The sequence below is a fragment of the Delphinus delphis genome, chromosome 12 (genome assembly GCF_949987515.2).
Source record: "Delphinus delphis chromosome 12, mDelDel1.2, whole genome shotgun sequence".
Lineage (NCBI taxonomy): Eukaryota > Metazoa > Chordata > Mammalia > Artiodactyla > Delphinidae > Delphinus > Delphinus delphis.
In genome coordinates this window covers 67,800,158-67,813,235 of record NC_082694.2, presented here as the reverse complement: position 1 = coordinate 67,813,235, position 13,078 = coordinate 67,800,158, and the positions used below count along the sequence as shown (strand labels likewise).

Sequence of the window (13,078 nt, the reverse complement as noted above, 5' to 3'; positions counted from 1 at the left end):
GAAAGTTTGATCTCTTGTTCAGTTTTACCTGTACTTTTGAATGCCAGAATTTCTAAATAAATCCCCTGATTAGAAAAAAAATTTTTAATAAGAAAATTTCATTATTTTCCAATCTTAGTGTAATTTAACATCAAACTCCAGTTTACATGGACCTAATGCAATAATAGACTTTGTTGTGTCCACATTCCAAAACATGAAACATTTGCAAGACAAAAAAATCATTCTTTTTCCTTCTTCATCATTTCTATATATTTTGGGGGATTTTTTGTTTTTTAAAAAAAGATACAAACAATCATGAAGTTTACCTTTTTGGACTTAAGGCATAACATGAAATTGCACATTATTCTAAAGCTTAATTTTGAAATGAATTAGTTCTATCAAACCCTGTTTGCGTTTACATTATTTAAATTATATAGTATTTTATTTCTATTCTTGCTGTAAATTCTAATGCTGTTCATGGATTGTGCATTTCCTGTGCAGTCTTTGCCTGTTGACAGTTATTAACAGTGCAGTATAGAATCCAGATACTGAGCTTTCAGTTTCTTAGTTATCATTTCAGTTCAAAGTATGCTGCTTAATTGTGTGGAAGATCCAATCCATTTTTGTTGTCCAGCCACCATAGTGTGCATCATTGGTTTTATGAAATATTCCAAAGCCTCTTGCTCAGTTTTATCTAAAGCTAGGGTCTTTCGAATGTATGCAGTATCATGAAAAGATTGTAGTTCTGGCATTCCAGAGCCAAGCATCATTGAGAAAAGATTTATGAAGAGATTGACATGCTGCCGAATAGCTAGATAAGCCTTGTAACACATCTCCTGAAACCTCTCAGATTCTCTTATCTTTGTGCATTCTTGGGCTCCTTTACTAATCACTATTAAGAAATGTTGGGTCAAATCAAATGGTACACGCTCTCGTTTATAACCAAATTTTTTCTTCTTGTGATCCAAAAAGTGTCCAAAATCTTTATGAAACAGTTGTTCATCATCTTTAACCATGATGTTACTATTGTGACCATCTCCAATTCCCAAAATGAAGATAGCAACACAATACCCAGCACATGAACATGTAAACAGATTGATGGCTGCATATTTCTCCCTTGTTCTTGTCTTTGAGCCACTGATATAGTGTGTGGCTGTTGAACTGCAGGGCACCTTTCAGGCCTCCTTTAGACTGCATTTGCATAATAGTGTGAATTTCTCACCACCTCAGTAAGTCCCACACAGTCACCAATTGACAACCATAAGGTAACATTTGAAAATCAAAACCTTGATTTTGTCAGATATTTTCCATAATGCAAATAATTTGAAGTGTTAGCATATCTTGCCATAAATCATCACCATTTTAAAAAATCTCGTTCTGAAAGAGTAATTCTGATGTGATGTCTGGGTTCTCCCAATTCAACCACAGTGGCCTTTTTGCAGAGGACATAATTCGACACTCTTCAAGCCTGAGATTTCCCAGCTGATGAGCAGGGTTTAGAGGCAATAGAAAGCCCTGAAGAGCATCCGTGAAATCTGGTAGCCGCATTTGCTCAACTAAAAACTTCATCTGCACCTTCTGTGTTTCATCCTTCTTCTCTTGTTTGAGAATGTCAGTTAAGTTAATGAGCTCTTCCCATAGCTTCAACCTGCCTGTTCAGGTGTTTCAAATACACCCCACGTGCACAGCAATAGGACTCCAAAAGCAGGCGAAACCTGTTTTATGGTGCATCTCAGATTTTAAATGCCAAGAGAAAAAGTGCCTAATCCTTTGATTAGTCAATGCTTTTTTGAGTAAAAATCTCACAAGTAGGTTATCCAAATACTGTTCATAGTTTAGGGCCTGTACTAGCAGAATTAGGTACTGAGAAAGTTTGTCATCTGTTAAATATTTTTCTAAGCATTGAACAGCAAAACCTTGAACCATGGGATCTGGGTAATTGCAGTCCAGAAGCTCCATAGCCTGTTGAGGTTTGATTGGAGGCCAATCGTTTACCAAGCAGTACATCTGAGCTACTTCATCTCTAGAATTCCATTTAACAGACAGAGTTAATTTGGGTAGAATTTCAGGGATAGATACACAAGTGTCTGTGGCTCCACAGAAAATCTCTTAGTGATTTCAGATAGAGGATCTCATGTACAAATTGCTTGGAGCTGTTAGCATTTTCTCAATTCATTGTCTCTAGCTAGTCTGTTACTCAGTCCTGCATGGGAATAACTAAATCCTGCTTCTTGGGATACAGACCAATTGGCATGCTCTTCAATCACTGACATATCTGGAAACTTCACCACACTGCCGAACCAGTCAAACTCCAACTCTAAACATGGAGTTTCTTTATTTGGATTTGATCCAGTAACACCAATAGAGTTCAGCAAATCTTCAAGTCCATGAGGTACTGGCGAAAGATTCAAAGCCATTTTTCCAGATACTAGAGTATCTGTGTAATCAAACAAGTTTATATTTCCCCAGCCCAATGGACAGTGTTCCTCCCTAGCACCCTTTCGGCCTTTAACAGAACAAATGGAAAGGGAAAGTCGAGCAGCATGAGGAAGATCAGGAATGTATATATCTTAATTCAGCCATTCATTCCACCTGGGATTGGAACAAGGTACTCTTTGAGTGTTCACATTATCACATAAGCGTTCTCCTCCATGGTAGATACCTGTTCTAACATAGATCTTGTCAGTGTCTCGAATATTTACATTCACATAGGTTGCACAAAGAATTTTTATTCTGAGTGCACTATTTATAACCCAAAGGGATTTTGTAGATGTTTCTCCATTCGTATATGGTGTAGCTGTGGAGATGCATCTGGAATAAGATGGCATTGTAAAAATCCATTGGCAGTTGAGAGTAGAGCCTTTCTTTAGCCATCAGCATCAAACTGGGCATCCTCCCAAGCATTATACAGCTTCTTATATACTTACACTAAGGATATTTTTCTAGAAAGTATTTGTCACATCCACACACTTTTTTTTTTTTTTTTTTTTTTTTGCGGTACGCGGGCCTCTCACTGTTGTGGTCTCTCCCGTTGCGGAGCACAGGCTCCAGACGTGCAGGCTCAGCGGCCATGGCTCACGGGCCCAGCCGCTCCGCGGCATGTGGGATCCTCCTGGACCAGGGCACGAACCCGTGTCCCCTGCATCGGCAGGCGGACTTTCAACCACTGCGCCACCAGGGAAGCCCCACACACTTTTAAAATATACTTGCCCTGATATTCTAAAACACAGAGTTTCAGTTGTTCAGATGATAGCAACATACTTTGAATTTTTTTCCTGATCACTTAAGCAATTACTTGTTCTGGCACACAGTCATGGTTTGATTTTCAGAGTATACTTCTTGTCATTTGGAGAAACTATTACCCAAATCACCACTATTATTTGCCCTTTATCCAATTTATTATGTATGCGCTTCGGCAGTTCTCGTGAAGATTCTACATTTGGGGGATAGACATACATTGCTCTACCATGAGGTGAATTGAGATCCGTAAGATCCACAGCTTTACAAACATTGAGAATATTTCTTCGAAGTCCTGTACTTCTGGATCTTTAACCATATCGAATTCACACACTGGCATGCCAACAGCAAAACCAGTTTCTCGGTTGAGGATCTTTTCTTCATGGTTGCCTAATGGTTCAGTTACTTTTTTAAAGGGTTGAAAAAGCGTAAGGTCACAAAGTCGTCTTGTTTCATGAAAAAATTCTTCCCTTTCTGCTTCTTGGGTAACACAAAAGGTAAGAACATTCATCTTGATGTTGATGGCGAGGGTATTTTGTCACTTCTTTAAATAGTTCATGTTTTATAGTCACTAGTGTAGCCTCACGGAGGCATTCTGAAGTTACTATCATCCCATTTGGTAGTAAACATTCTACTAGGAGTCTTGGCATCAAGTGGATGCCCCACAGTTCACCTGATGATGGTCTTGGAGGCATTGTTCTGATCCTTTACAAGTTTTACATATAAAAGTACTTTGCAGAATTAGATGCGTGGCTGTCCCAAGGCAGAAATGCCGGGAGCTCCTAGAACCTAACCGCATCGGGTCCCGGCGAGGTCCCAGCCCCGCCTCCCAGCTCCCCTGCCCCGCCGCTCCGGAGCTGCCCGGCCAGGCCCGAGCCCTGCCTCGCCAGCAGCCCGGCGGCAGCAGCCCGAGACCTCAGCGGCCGCCTAGAAGATTTTTTTTTTTTTTTTTCTTTTTTAACATCTTTATTGGGGTATAATTGCTTTACAATGGTGTGTTAGTTTCTACTTTATAACAAAGTGAATCAGTCATACATAAACATATGTTCCCATATGTCTTCCCTGTTGCCTCTCCCTCCCTCCCACCCTCCCCATCCCACCCCTCCAGGCTGTCACAAAGCACCGAGCCAATATCCCTGTGCCATGCGGCTGCTTCCCACAACGCCTAGAAGATTTTTAAAGTAAAAACTTCCTTCAGCTACCACCTCTTACATTGGCTGACATTAAATCATAAACTTATTTAATTTCTTATTATTTTCTTTCTTGTACAGATTGCCAGTGTTTTTATTAAACCTTATTTTTACAAAAGTGGCTGTAAATCCTTTTTCCTCTTAGGGATCTTTGCCAGCTAATGTGGTTACAAAATCTTACTTGTAACCCAGATTGTTCTGGGTATCAATAGAATGGAAGATTACAAATGTGTTGTGAGGTGTGTGTTGTATGTATGTGAAAGGGAGTGAGAACAAACTGCCTGAAGCTCACAGATTCGGCATTTTTTTTTTAAAATTTTTCTAAAATGATTTTATTTAAATAATTTTGACTCAAACTTTTAGCATTCATGGTAATTTGTATTTTGCCTTCGAATCTTTTTTTTTAACATCTTTATTCGAGTATAATTGCTTTACAATGGTGTGTTAGTTTCTGCTTTATAACAAAGTGAATCAGTTATATATATACATATGTTCCCATCTTTTCCCTCTTGCGTCTCCCTCCCTCCCACCTTCCCTATCCCACCCCTCTAGGTGGTCACAAAGCACCCAGCTGATCTCCCTGTGCTATGCGGCTGCTTCCCACTAGCCATCTATTTTACGTTTGGTAGTGTATATATGTCCATGCGACTCTCTCACTTTGTCACAGCTTACCCTTCACCCTCCCCATATCCTGAAGTCCATTCTCTAGTAGGTCTGTGTCTTTATTCCCATCTTGCCCCTAGGTTCTTCATGACCTTTTTTTTCCCTTAGATTCCATATATATGTGTTAGCATGCATATACACTGGAATATTACTCAGCCATAAAAAGAAATGAAATGGAGTTATTTGTAGTGACATGGATGGACCTAGAGTCTGTCATACAGAGTGAAGTAAGTCAGAAAGAAAATCAGCATTTCTTTGATACTGCGTGCAAAAAGGTGGGAACCTAAGATCTATCCCTGGAGGTTTTCAGTCAAGCCTGGCCTGGGCTCACCAAGTAAATGTGTTTTAATTTTTGCAGCTTCTTAAATCTGAGTTATTCAGTGGATGTACAGGCCAAAATTCTTCCCGAGAGAGCAATGACACCACAACTAAACATGTGAAGCTATCAAGACTTTTACACCAACTATAATTATTATTACAATAGTGTGCCTTTTAGCACACTAATTTATAGTCTATCATGTATAAACATGATTATTGACAAAGTCACAAAGACAGAATACAGTACAACAGGAAAGAAGTAGTCCAGAGGAGTCCTTAATGTATGTAATACGTTTAACTGGAATAACTTAAGTCTTAAATCTCCTAGTGTATTTCTTAGGAAAAAAGAGCCGAGGAAACAAAACCGGGGTGATGAAACTTTTTTTATCCGACTGCCTCCAATATGTGATTCTCAAACTGATACTGGGGGCTTCCCTGGTGGCGTAGTGGTTGAGAATCTGCCTGCCAATGCAGGGGACACGGGTTCGAGCCCTGGTCTGGGAAGATCCCACATGCTGTGGAGCGGCTGGGCCCGTGAGCCACAACCGCTGAACCTGCGCATCTGGAGCCTGTGCTCCGCAACAAGAGAGGCCGCGATAGTGAAAGGCCCGCGCACCGCGATGGGGAGTGGCCCCCGCTTGCTGCAACTAGAGAAAGCCCTCCCACAGAAACGAAGACCCAACACAGCCATAAATAAATAAATTAATTAATTAAAAAAAGAAATTGAATACAATATTTTTTAAAAAACTGATATTGGCATAGTTTCTGAAAATGCTGTCACTTACCAACAGATTACTAACAGACTGACACCTACCCCACCATTCTTGGGGTAAACATGAGCTCTGTCTCTAGCTCTCTTAGTGTAATAAGGATTCCTGAGAATGCAGGCGTGAGGGGTGGAATCACTTGAAAAATCGTATTCCGGTCGAACTCAGGAAACTACTCAACTTACCAAATTAAAAATTAATAACCTACTTCAATACCTCAGAAGAACTTATGTGAGGCCGAGGGTCCCATTCTCTGTTACACATCTGTTATGCAGTATATGCCTTAAGTTTTAGAAACAAATCCCTGTCTCCTGGGATAATTGCCCCAGGTTTTTGTAGCCCATCTCTAGCTGGGGCCTGGTAACACCACTGAAATTAATTTGATAATATCAAAAATCTAGGTTAAAAGCTTTCTATTTAATAGGGCTTCCCTGGTGGCGCAGTGGTTAAGAATCCGCCTGCCAATGCAGGGGACACGGGTTTGAGCCCTGGTCCGGGAAGATCCCACATGCTGTGGAACAACTAATCTCGTGTGCCACAACTACTGAGCCTATGATCTAGAGCCCGCGAGCTGCAACTACTGAAGCCCATGCGCCTAGAGCCCGTGCTCCGCAACAAGAGAAGCCATTGTAATGAGAAGCCCGCACACCGCAACGAAGAGTAGCCCGTGCTCGCCGCAACTAGAGAAAGCCCACAAGTAGCAACAAAGACCAAACGCAGCCAAAAATAAATTAAATAAATAAATTTAAAAAAGAAAACACCACTTTATAGCAGTACACCATATATACTCAATAAATATGTTTACAAAAAAACAGCTTTCTATTACTGTACTGTACAGCCTGTTTTTCGTGGGGTACCCTAATCTTTTATTAAGTGAGTATCCTAAACTATTTGGGTATCCTCACTGACAGGTTAACACAAATTGTGATCTATTTCATTTTTGAAAGAAAATCAATTATTTGCTGTACAGATCCGTTAATATGTTGGGCGTTCCTTCAAAAAGTTGTTCCATTTGGTCCTTAGAAGCCTTTGGGTCTAGATCAGTCTAATTTTGACTAGAATGTATGGACAGAGATTTTTTGTCTCTTTTGTTCGCTGATGTGTCTCCAGCTTCTAGAGTAGTGCCTAGCACATAGTACGTATGCAAATGTTGGTTTAATGAATGGCAAATGAGTTTCAAAAATCACTATTACTACCACTATTTAGACACTGTGACCTTTTGGAGAAATTAGCAAAAAATAATATAGTTGCAGTTTTTATTTATCTTCATCTAACTGCTTTTTGTCTCGTACAAGAATGCTGGAATAGTCTCAGGAGAAAATTGATCTGGGTCTATATGGCAAAAATAGTTTGTTGTCAAACCTGTAATCCTTATTTGGTAAAATATTGGTAAGTATGAGAAGTCAGTGTTCAGTTAGTTGAAGGAACGTTTCTCAGCTAGCTGCTGACAGGCACACTGGGGAAGTTGCCTCTTGTTCAGAATCAAACTTTCCAAGATCCTTATGGGTACTTTCTTGCCTCCCCTTTGCTATAGTTTATTTAGGTTCTGTTTTATTGACCTTAAAGTCATCTTTGTTGTGAGCCACTTCGAATATTTTTAGGAAAGTGATATAGTTTTGTGTAACATTTTGTGTTTCAGAAGTCACCTAGTAAATATGCACACTTAAAACCAGGAATCAAAACTTGAAAGTGGAGAGGCTATTGCCTCATTTTAACAAATAAGGATTATGTCATAGGCAGAAGCAAGAATGGGGAGAAATCAAGAAAGATATTTTCATTAATGAGCAAAAAAGTGAGGTACAGTGGAGAAAACTATTCTAGAGAGAAATTTTATAAAGTCCTTCTATCTAACTATTGTTCTATCCTAATACTTCTGAAGACTTTATCTCTACCATATAAAAGAGCAGTCAGCCAGGCTGCATTCTTGGTCATAGTGCAAAATTCCAGGAAGGGAATTTTGCCCAGCTTGAATCAAGGGCCGGCCCTTATGACTCCAGTGAGTGAGGAAGGAGAGAGATGATATTGCATGAATATAGCTGCTATCTCTACACCCAAGTGGTTTGGGAGGTTCAGTAGAACATTTCCTAGAAAAGGGGTGCTGAAAATAAAGCTGTCCTCTACAATACACCTTAAAAGATAATCTAGTCACAAAAAGACTGAAAATATGACATTGGCAAGATGTCGACTAATGGAAACTCTTACTTAAAACTGGTAAAACTACCTGGGAAATGAATTTAGCATTGATAATCTTGGATAGTTGAAACTGTGCATACTCTAAAACCCATCAGTTTCACTTTAAAGCATTTATGGAAAAACCACGAGTGCACCATGGGGCATACATATATAAACAGAAGTATTGTAGTATTCAAAATATTTGACTTTAATACACGGGCACTGACCAGACACCAGCTCATCAGAGCCTGTGCAAGCTATAAATAACTAATTTGGCTTTACAGAGGCATAGCAGCTGATAACCAGGTCTGTGCATGGGAATACTCAGAGCATTCATAGCAAAAAATAACACAAGTGACTTGACAGAAGCATTGATTCATTATGGTATATTTACAGAATAATCCTACACAGGAATGAAAATGATTTACTGTCATTCATTAGTGTGTCTAAATCTTGAAACTATGAAGAATACAAAGAGTATTAAATTTTCAAACAAGATTTGTGTTTAAGAATACGGTAAATCTAAAAAGAAAATGGAATGGGGGAATTAATTCCCTGGCGGTCCAGTGACTAGGACTCGGCACTTTCAATCCCTGGTGGGGGAACTAAGATCCTGTAAGTTGGGGAGGGGGGGATGGGAAAAGCAAAAGTCACCTCTGCTGGGAAGTAAGGAGAGGAGGAGGAGCATACAGAATCTCAACAGTATTGTTTAATGTTCTATTCCTTGGATCTTAGGTTCATGCTTTTTGGGTGGGCAGTGGCTTCTTGAGGTTTTGTTTTATGCTAAGCTTGCATATATGTTACTAATATTCTTTTGTACATATCAAATATTTCATTTTTTATAAATTTATATGCAATCCCATTTATGGAAAAGAGGCCTAGCTTTTTTTTTTTTTTTTTTTTTTTTTTTTTGCGGTACGCGGACCTCTCACTGTTGTGGTCTCTCCCGTTGCGGAGCACAGGCTCCGGACGCGCAGGCCCAGCGGCCATGGCTCACGGGCCCAGCCGCTCTGCGGCATGTGGGATCTTCCCGGACCGGGGCACGAACCTGTGTCCCCTGCATCGGCAGGCGGACTCTCAACCACTGCGCTATCAGGGAAGCCCGAGGCCTAACTTTTGATTTAAAGTGAGAGACATGCAACTCTTCCTTTCACTTGAACCCTTAGGAGCCACTGTAAGGTTACTAACTGGCCTGATTTCAATTTCATTGTGTCTCAGGGAATAGGCCTGAGGAAAGGGAGTGAGACAAGAGAATGGCCAGTTAGTGGAGCAATCAAAACACACATTTATAGATGCATTAAGTTTGCTTTTATGGCCTCCGTTTGTGGTACCCCAAAATAATGACAATAGTAACATCAAAGATCACTGATCATGGATCACCATAACAAATATAATAATAATGAAAATGTGTGTAATGTTGCAAGAATTAGCCAAATGTGACAGACATGAAGTGAGAAAATGCTGCTGGAAAAGTGGCGCTAATAGACTTGCTCTACGCAGGATTGCCAGAAACCTTCAATTTGTAAAAAATGTAGTATCTGCAAAGCACAATAAAACAAAGCAGTATGCCTGTAGTAGTCATTCATTGTTCAGTAAACATTCTGTGTACTCAAGGCTGGAAATTAGTAATCACAATAAACCCTGATACCTTGTGGAAAAGAGAACCACCAGGGAAAGAGAGAATGAGGCTCAAAGCAGTGTTTTCCTAGGAGAATCAGTATTTAAGGTTTTCACCACCAGTTTATGCTTCTTGGTTCATTCCCCCATTTAAGGGCCATGGGGAAAATATCCAAAATGCTTATAAGGAAAAATGAGTTTGCAGATTGTGTCCTCTTTCATGTAGGTGATTTTTTGCCATCATCTAGCTGTGTGAGAGCCCGAGAAAGAAGGGAACTAAATATTCATTCTTCAGAGTTGCTGACTGAGGAACTAATTGCTAGGAAGTGCCACAAATACGCAAGGCCAAATTGCTTTTTAAGTGTGATAGTTGTGGTAACTGAAAAATCTAGAAGCAATGCAAATATCAAAATGATTTACATTTGGTCCATCCACTCTGGACTATTATGCAGTCGTTAAGAATACTCAGAAAGACTGTAGCAACATGAAAAAAGGCCATGATACGTTAACAGGGGGAAAAAAGCAGGTTATACATTAGATAGAAGGGAAGCGAAGAGTAAAAGATGTCACGTACAAAATTTAAAAGCTATGAAGAATCCTTTTACTTATTCATTGAACAAACATTTATTAAGCACCTTACATCCCAGGCACCAGGTCAAAAAGAAAAGGTTCCTGTAGAAGAAATTAGTTTGGAACAATAGATTTAACAGGATAGAATAACATTACCCCTTCTCACAAAGAGCCACGGTGCTCACACCTTTCTTTTTTGGTTTAGGTTGTCTCTTCCTCTGTTTCTACAGTTATTTTAACGTAGCAGTAATTTACAATTGCTGCTGCGAAGTTCACCTCTGATTCTTCGTCCTCCTGCTGTTGACGTCTCCGTTTACCGCGTTCCTGCCAGTGTGTGTGCCCGGTGCGGTGGAGGAGGGGTAAATTAAGACCCGACGTCCCAGCCCGGCAGGGCCTCTCCATCTCGCAGCAGGGAAGATAAATGGCTCTAATCCAAGCCTGACTTTGGTAAGTGTCCAAGGGTAAGGCGTTACATTAGAAGGCAAGAAGCGGTCTGGGAGTGTCGAGGCGTTTTACCAGCACCTTGCCGGGAGGGAAAGCAAGGCCGGGTAACGTGACAAGGTGGGCAGGCGGCTGAGGCTGCGAGTGCAGCGCGAGGTGGGAGGGGAGGCGCGCGTGCCTTGGGCTGGCCCCGCCCCCCGGAGACAGGCTTTGCGCGCTGATTGGCCCGCGCCGGCCTCGCTCCGGGTTGGCGGGAGGTCTCCGAGCCCGCCGTGCCGCGGTGGAGTAACCTCAGAGCAACCGTCTGAGGCCTGGGGCGTCTGGGGAAGGCTGCCCGCCGGCCCGGCCCCCGCTCACTAGCCTCGGTTTTCCGCAGGTACTCTCCGCTCGCGCCCTGGCTTCGGGCCTCGCCGGCAACTCTCCAGTTTTGGTTGTGCCTGGTTCCTCCGTCCCCTCTCTCCCCCAACGACGCCACCCTCAGTGTGTGAGGTAGCGGCGGCGTCTTGGCCCCTTCCGCCCGTGAGTTCCCCGCCTCAGGTGCCGGCGGGGAGGAGGGGCGTCGCGGTCGTACGGCGCCTGCCGGCGCAGGGCCGCGGGGCCGAGGACGGAGGCGAAGTAGAAAGAGGGAGGCGGGGCGCCCCCCTCGGCCGGGTTTGTCGGGCTTCGCCGGCACAGTGCTCTTTGGCTCAGCTGGTCGTGCTCACTAGTGGGCGGGGGAGGGGAGGGGACAAAGGGGTTGGGGGGAGGTGCGTCCCCAAGTGCTAGCCGTGCCCTCTCCTCAGCGGGCGCTCCCCTCCTCGGGAAGGAAGGCCCTTAGGAAAGAGCTCGTGCCTTCCCGCAGCACGCCCGCCCACCTGCCTTTTCCCTTGGCCCATTTATCAAAATTTACTAATGTCCCTTTCTTACATTGCCAGTACGACTGGAGGCCAACTAGCTTCTATTAAAAAATAAATAAATAAAAAAACTTTAGAAGTAATTTAACATTTAAAGACTGATAAACCCATGCTATGTTAAAATTGAGATCCTGTCTCTACAAATTTTATTCTTTATCATGAGCACATTAAAAAAATACCTATGGTCTCTGTTACCAATAAAATTTTAACATTTAAATTACATGTACTAGTTGAGGTGAAATTTGGTTTTCTGTCACATTGGGACTCTTCTTTCTTTCGAAGACACCCTTCCTGTAAAAAAGATACAATAATAGTGCTGCCATGTATTGAGATTTTGCTAAGCATTCAGCACTGTGCATTATCCGTATAGTTCCTTTCCTCACTAAGCCTACAAAATATGTATTATTAACAATGCCTAGTAAGTAACTTTAATTGAATACTTACTATGTACCAGGTTCTAAAAAAAAATAGCTGCTTTTATTATCTCAGTATCACAAGTGAGAAAATGGAGGCTCCCAGAAGTTAAATAGCCTAAGACCCAATCGCTAGTGAGAATCAGGTCTTAATCCAGGTCTATTCTCCAGTATTTTAACGTATATTCTCAGGTGGCTCTGTCCCTCTGCCTTCTGTCGTGCTGAAAAATCCAATGTCTTAAAAAAAAAAAAAAAAAAAAAATTCTTGGGAATTCTCCTGCGGTCCAGTGGTTAGGAATCGTTGCTTTCACTGCCAGGGCCCGTGTTGGATCCCTGGTGGGGGAAATAGGATCGGCAAGCCGTGCGGCCGGCCAAACTTAAAAAATACTACTAATAATTTGACTGTTGTCATTCTTTTAGTATGTCTAAATAAAGAGCAAAAATAGAAGTTACCTCAAGTTGGAATTTGACCAAAATGTTGCATTGATAGCTTCTCTCCTTAAGGTCCTTCTCCATAACCCTCCTGCCAGTGTTTGGTTATTAATCTCAGTGAATCTCTATTTGAGGAATTTCCTCCTCTTTCTGTTTTCTCAAATTTTATATGAAGCAGAATAGTGTAAAACATATTTATTTTTTTGATTGATAGAACATTTGCATTCTATTTCATGATATATCCAAGGTTGTTTTAACAAAGCAATGCTTTTAAGTTACTTAATATTAAATAACGTTAAGTAAAACTGACATCCTGGGAGATATGCCACAACCATTCTATATTCTGGCACATCTGTCCCGCACTCCCCCAAGCCTGCCCCCACACC

The 13,078-nt window shown here is 41.6% G+C and overlaps 1 protein-coding gene and 1 pseudogene across 1 annotated transcript in view; one reads left to right on the top strand and one right to left on the bottom strand.

Annotated features, from left to right (window-relative positions):
- Nucleotides 1–555: 555 nt before the first annotated feature.
- On the bottom strand, nt 556–3,911 carry LOC132435477 (phosphatidylinositol 4,5-bisphosphate 3-kinase catalytic subunit alpha isoform-like; annotated as a pseudogene).
- Nucleotides 3,912–11,211: 7,300 nt separating this feature from the next.
- Nucleotides 11,212–13,078, top strand: part of SPDYA (speedy/RINGO cell cycle regulator family member A) — a 33,741-nt gene continuing 31,874 nt past the window's right edge. The window contains exon 1 of the transcript XR_009521472.1: nt 11,212–11,330. The gene's annotated coding sequence lies outside the window, so the exon portion shown is untranslated. The remainder of the gene's footprint in view (nt 11,331–13,078) is intronic.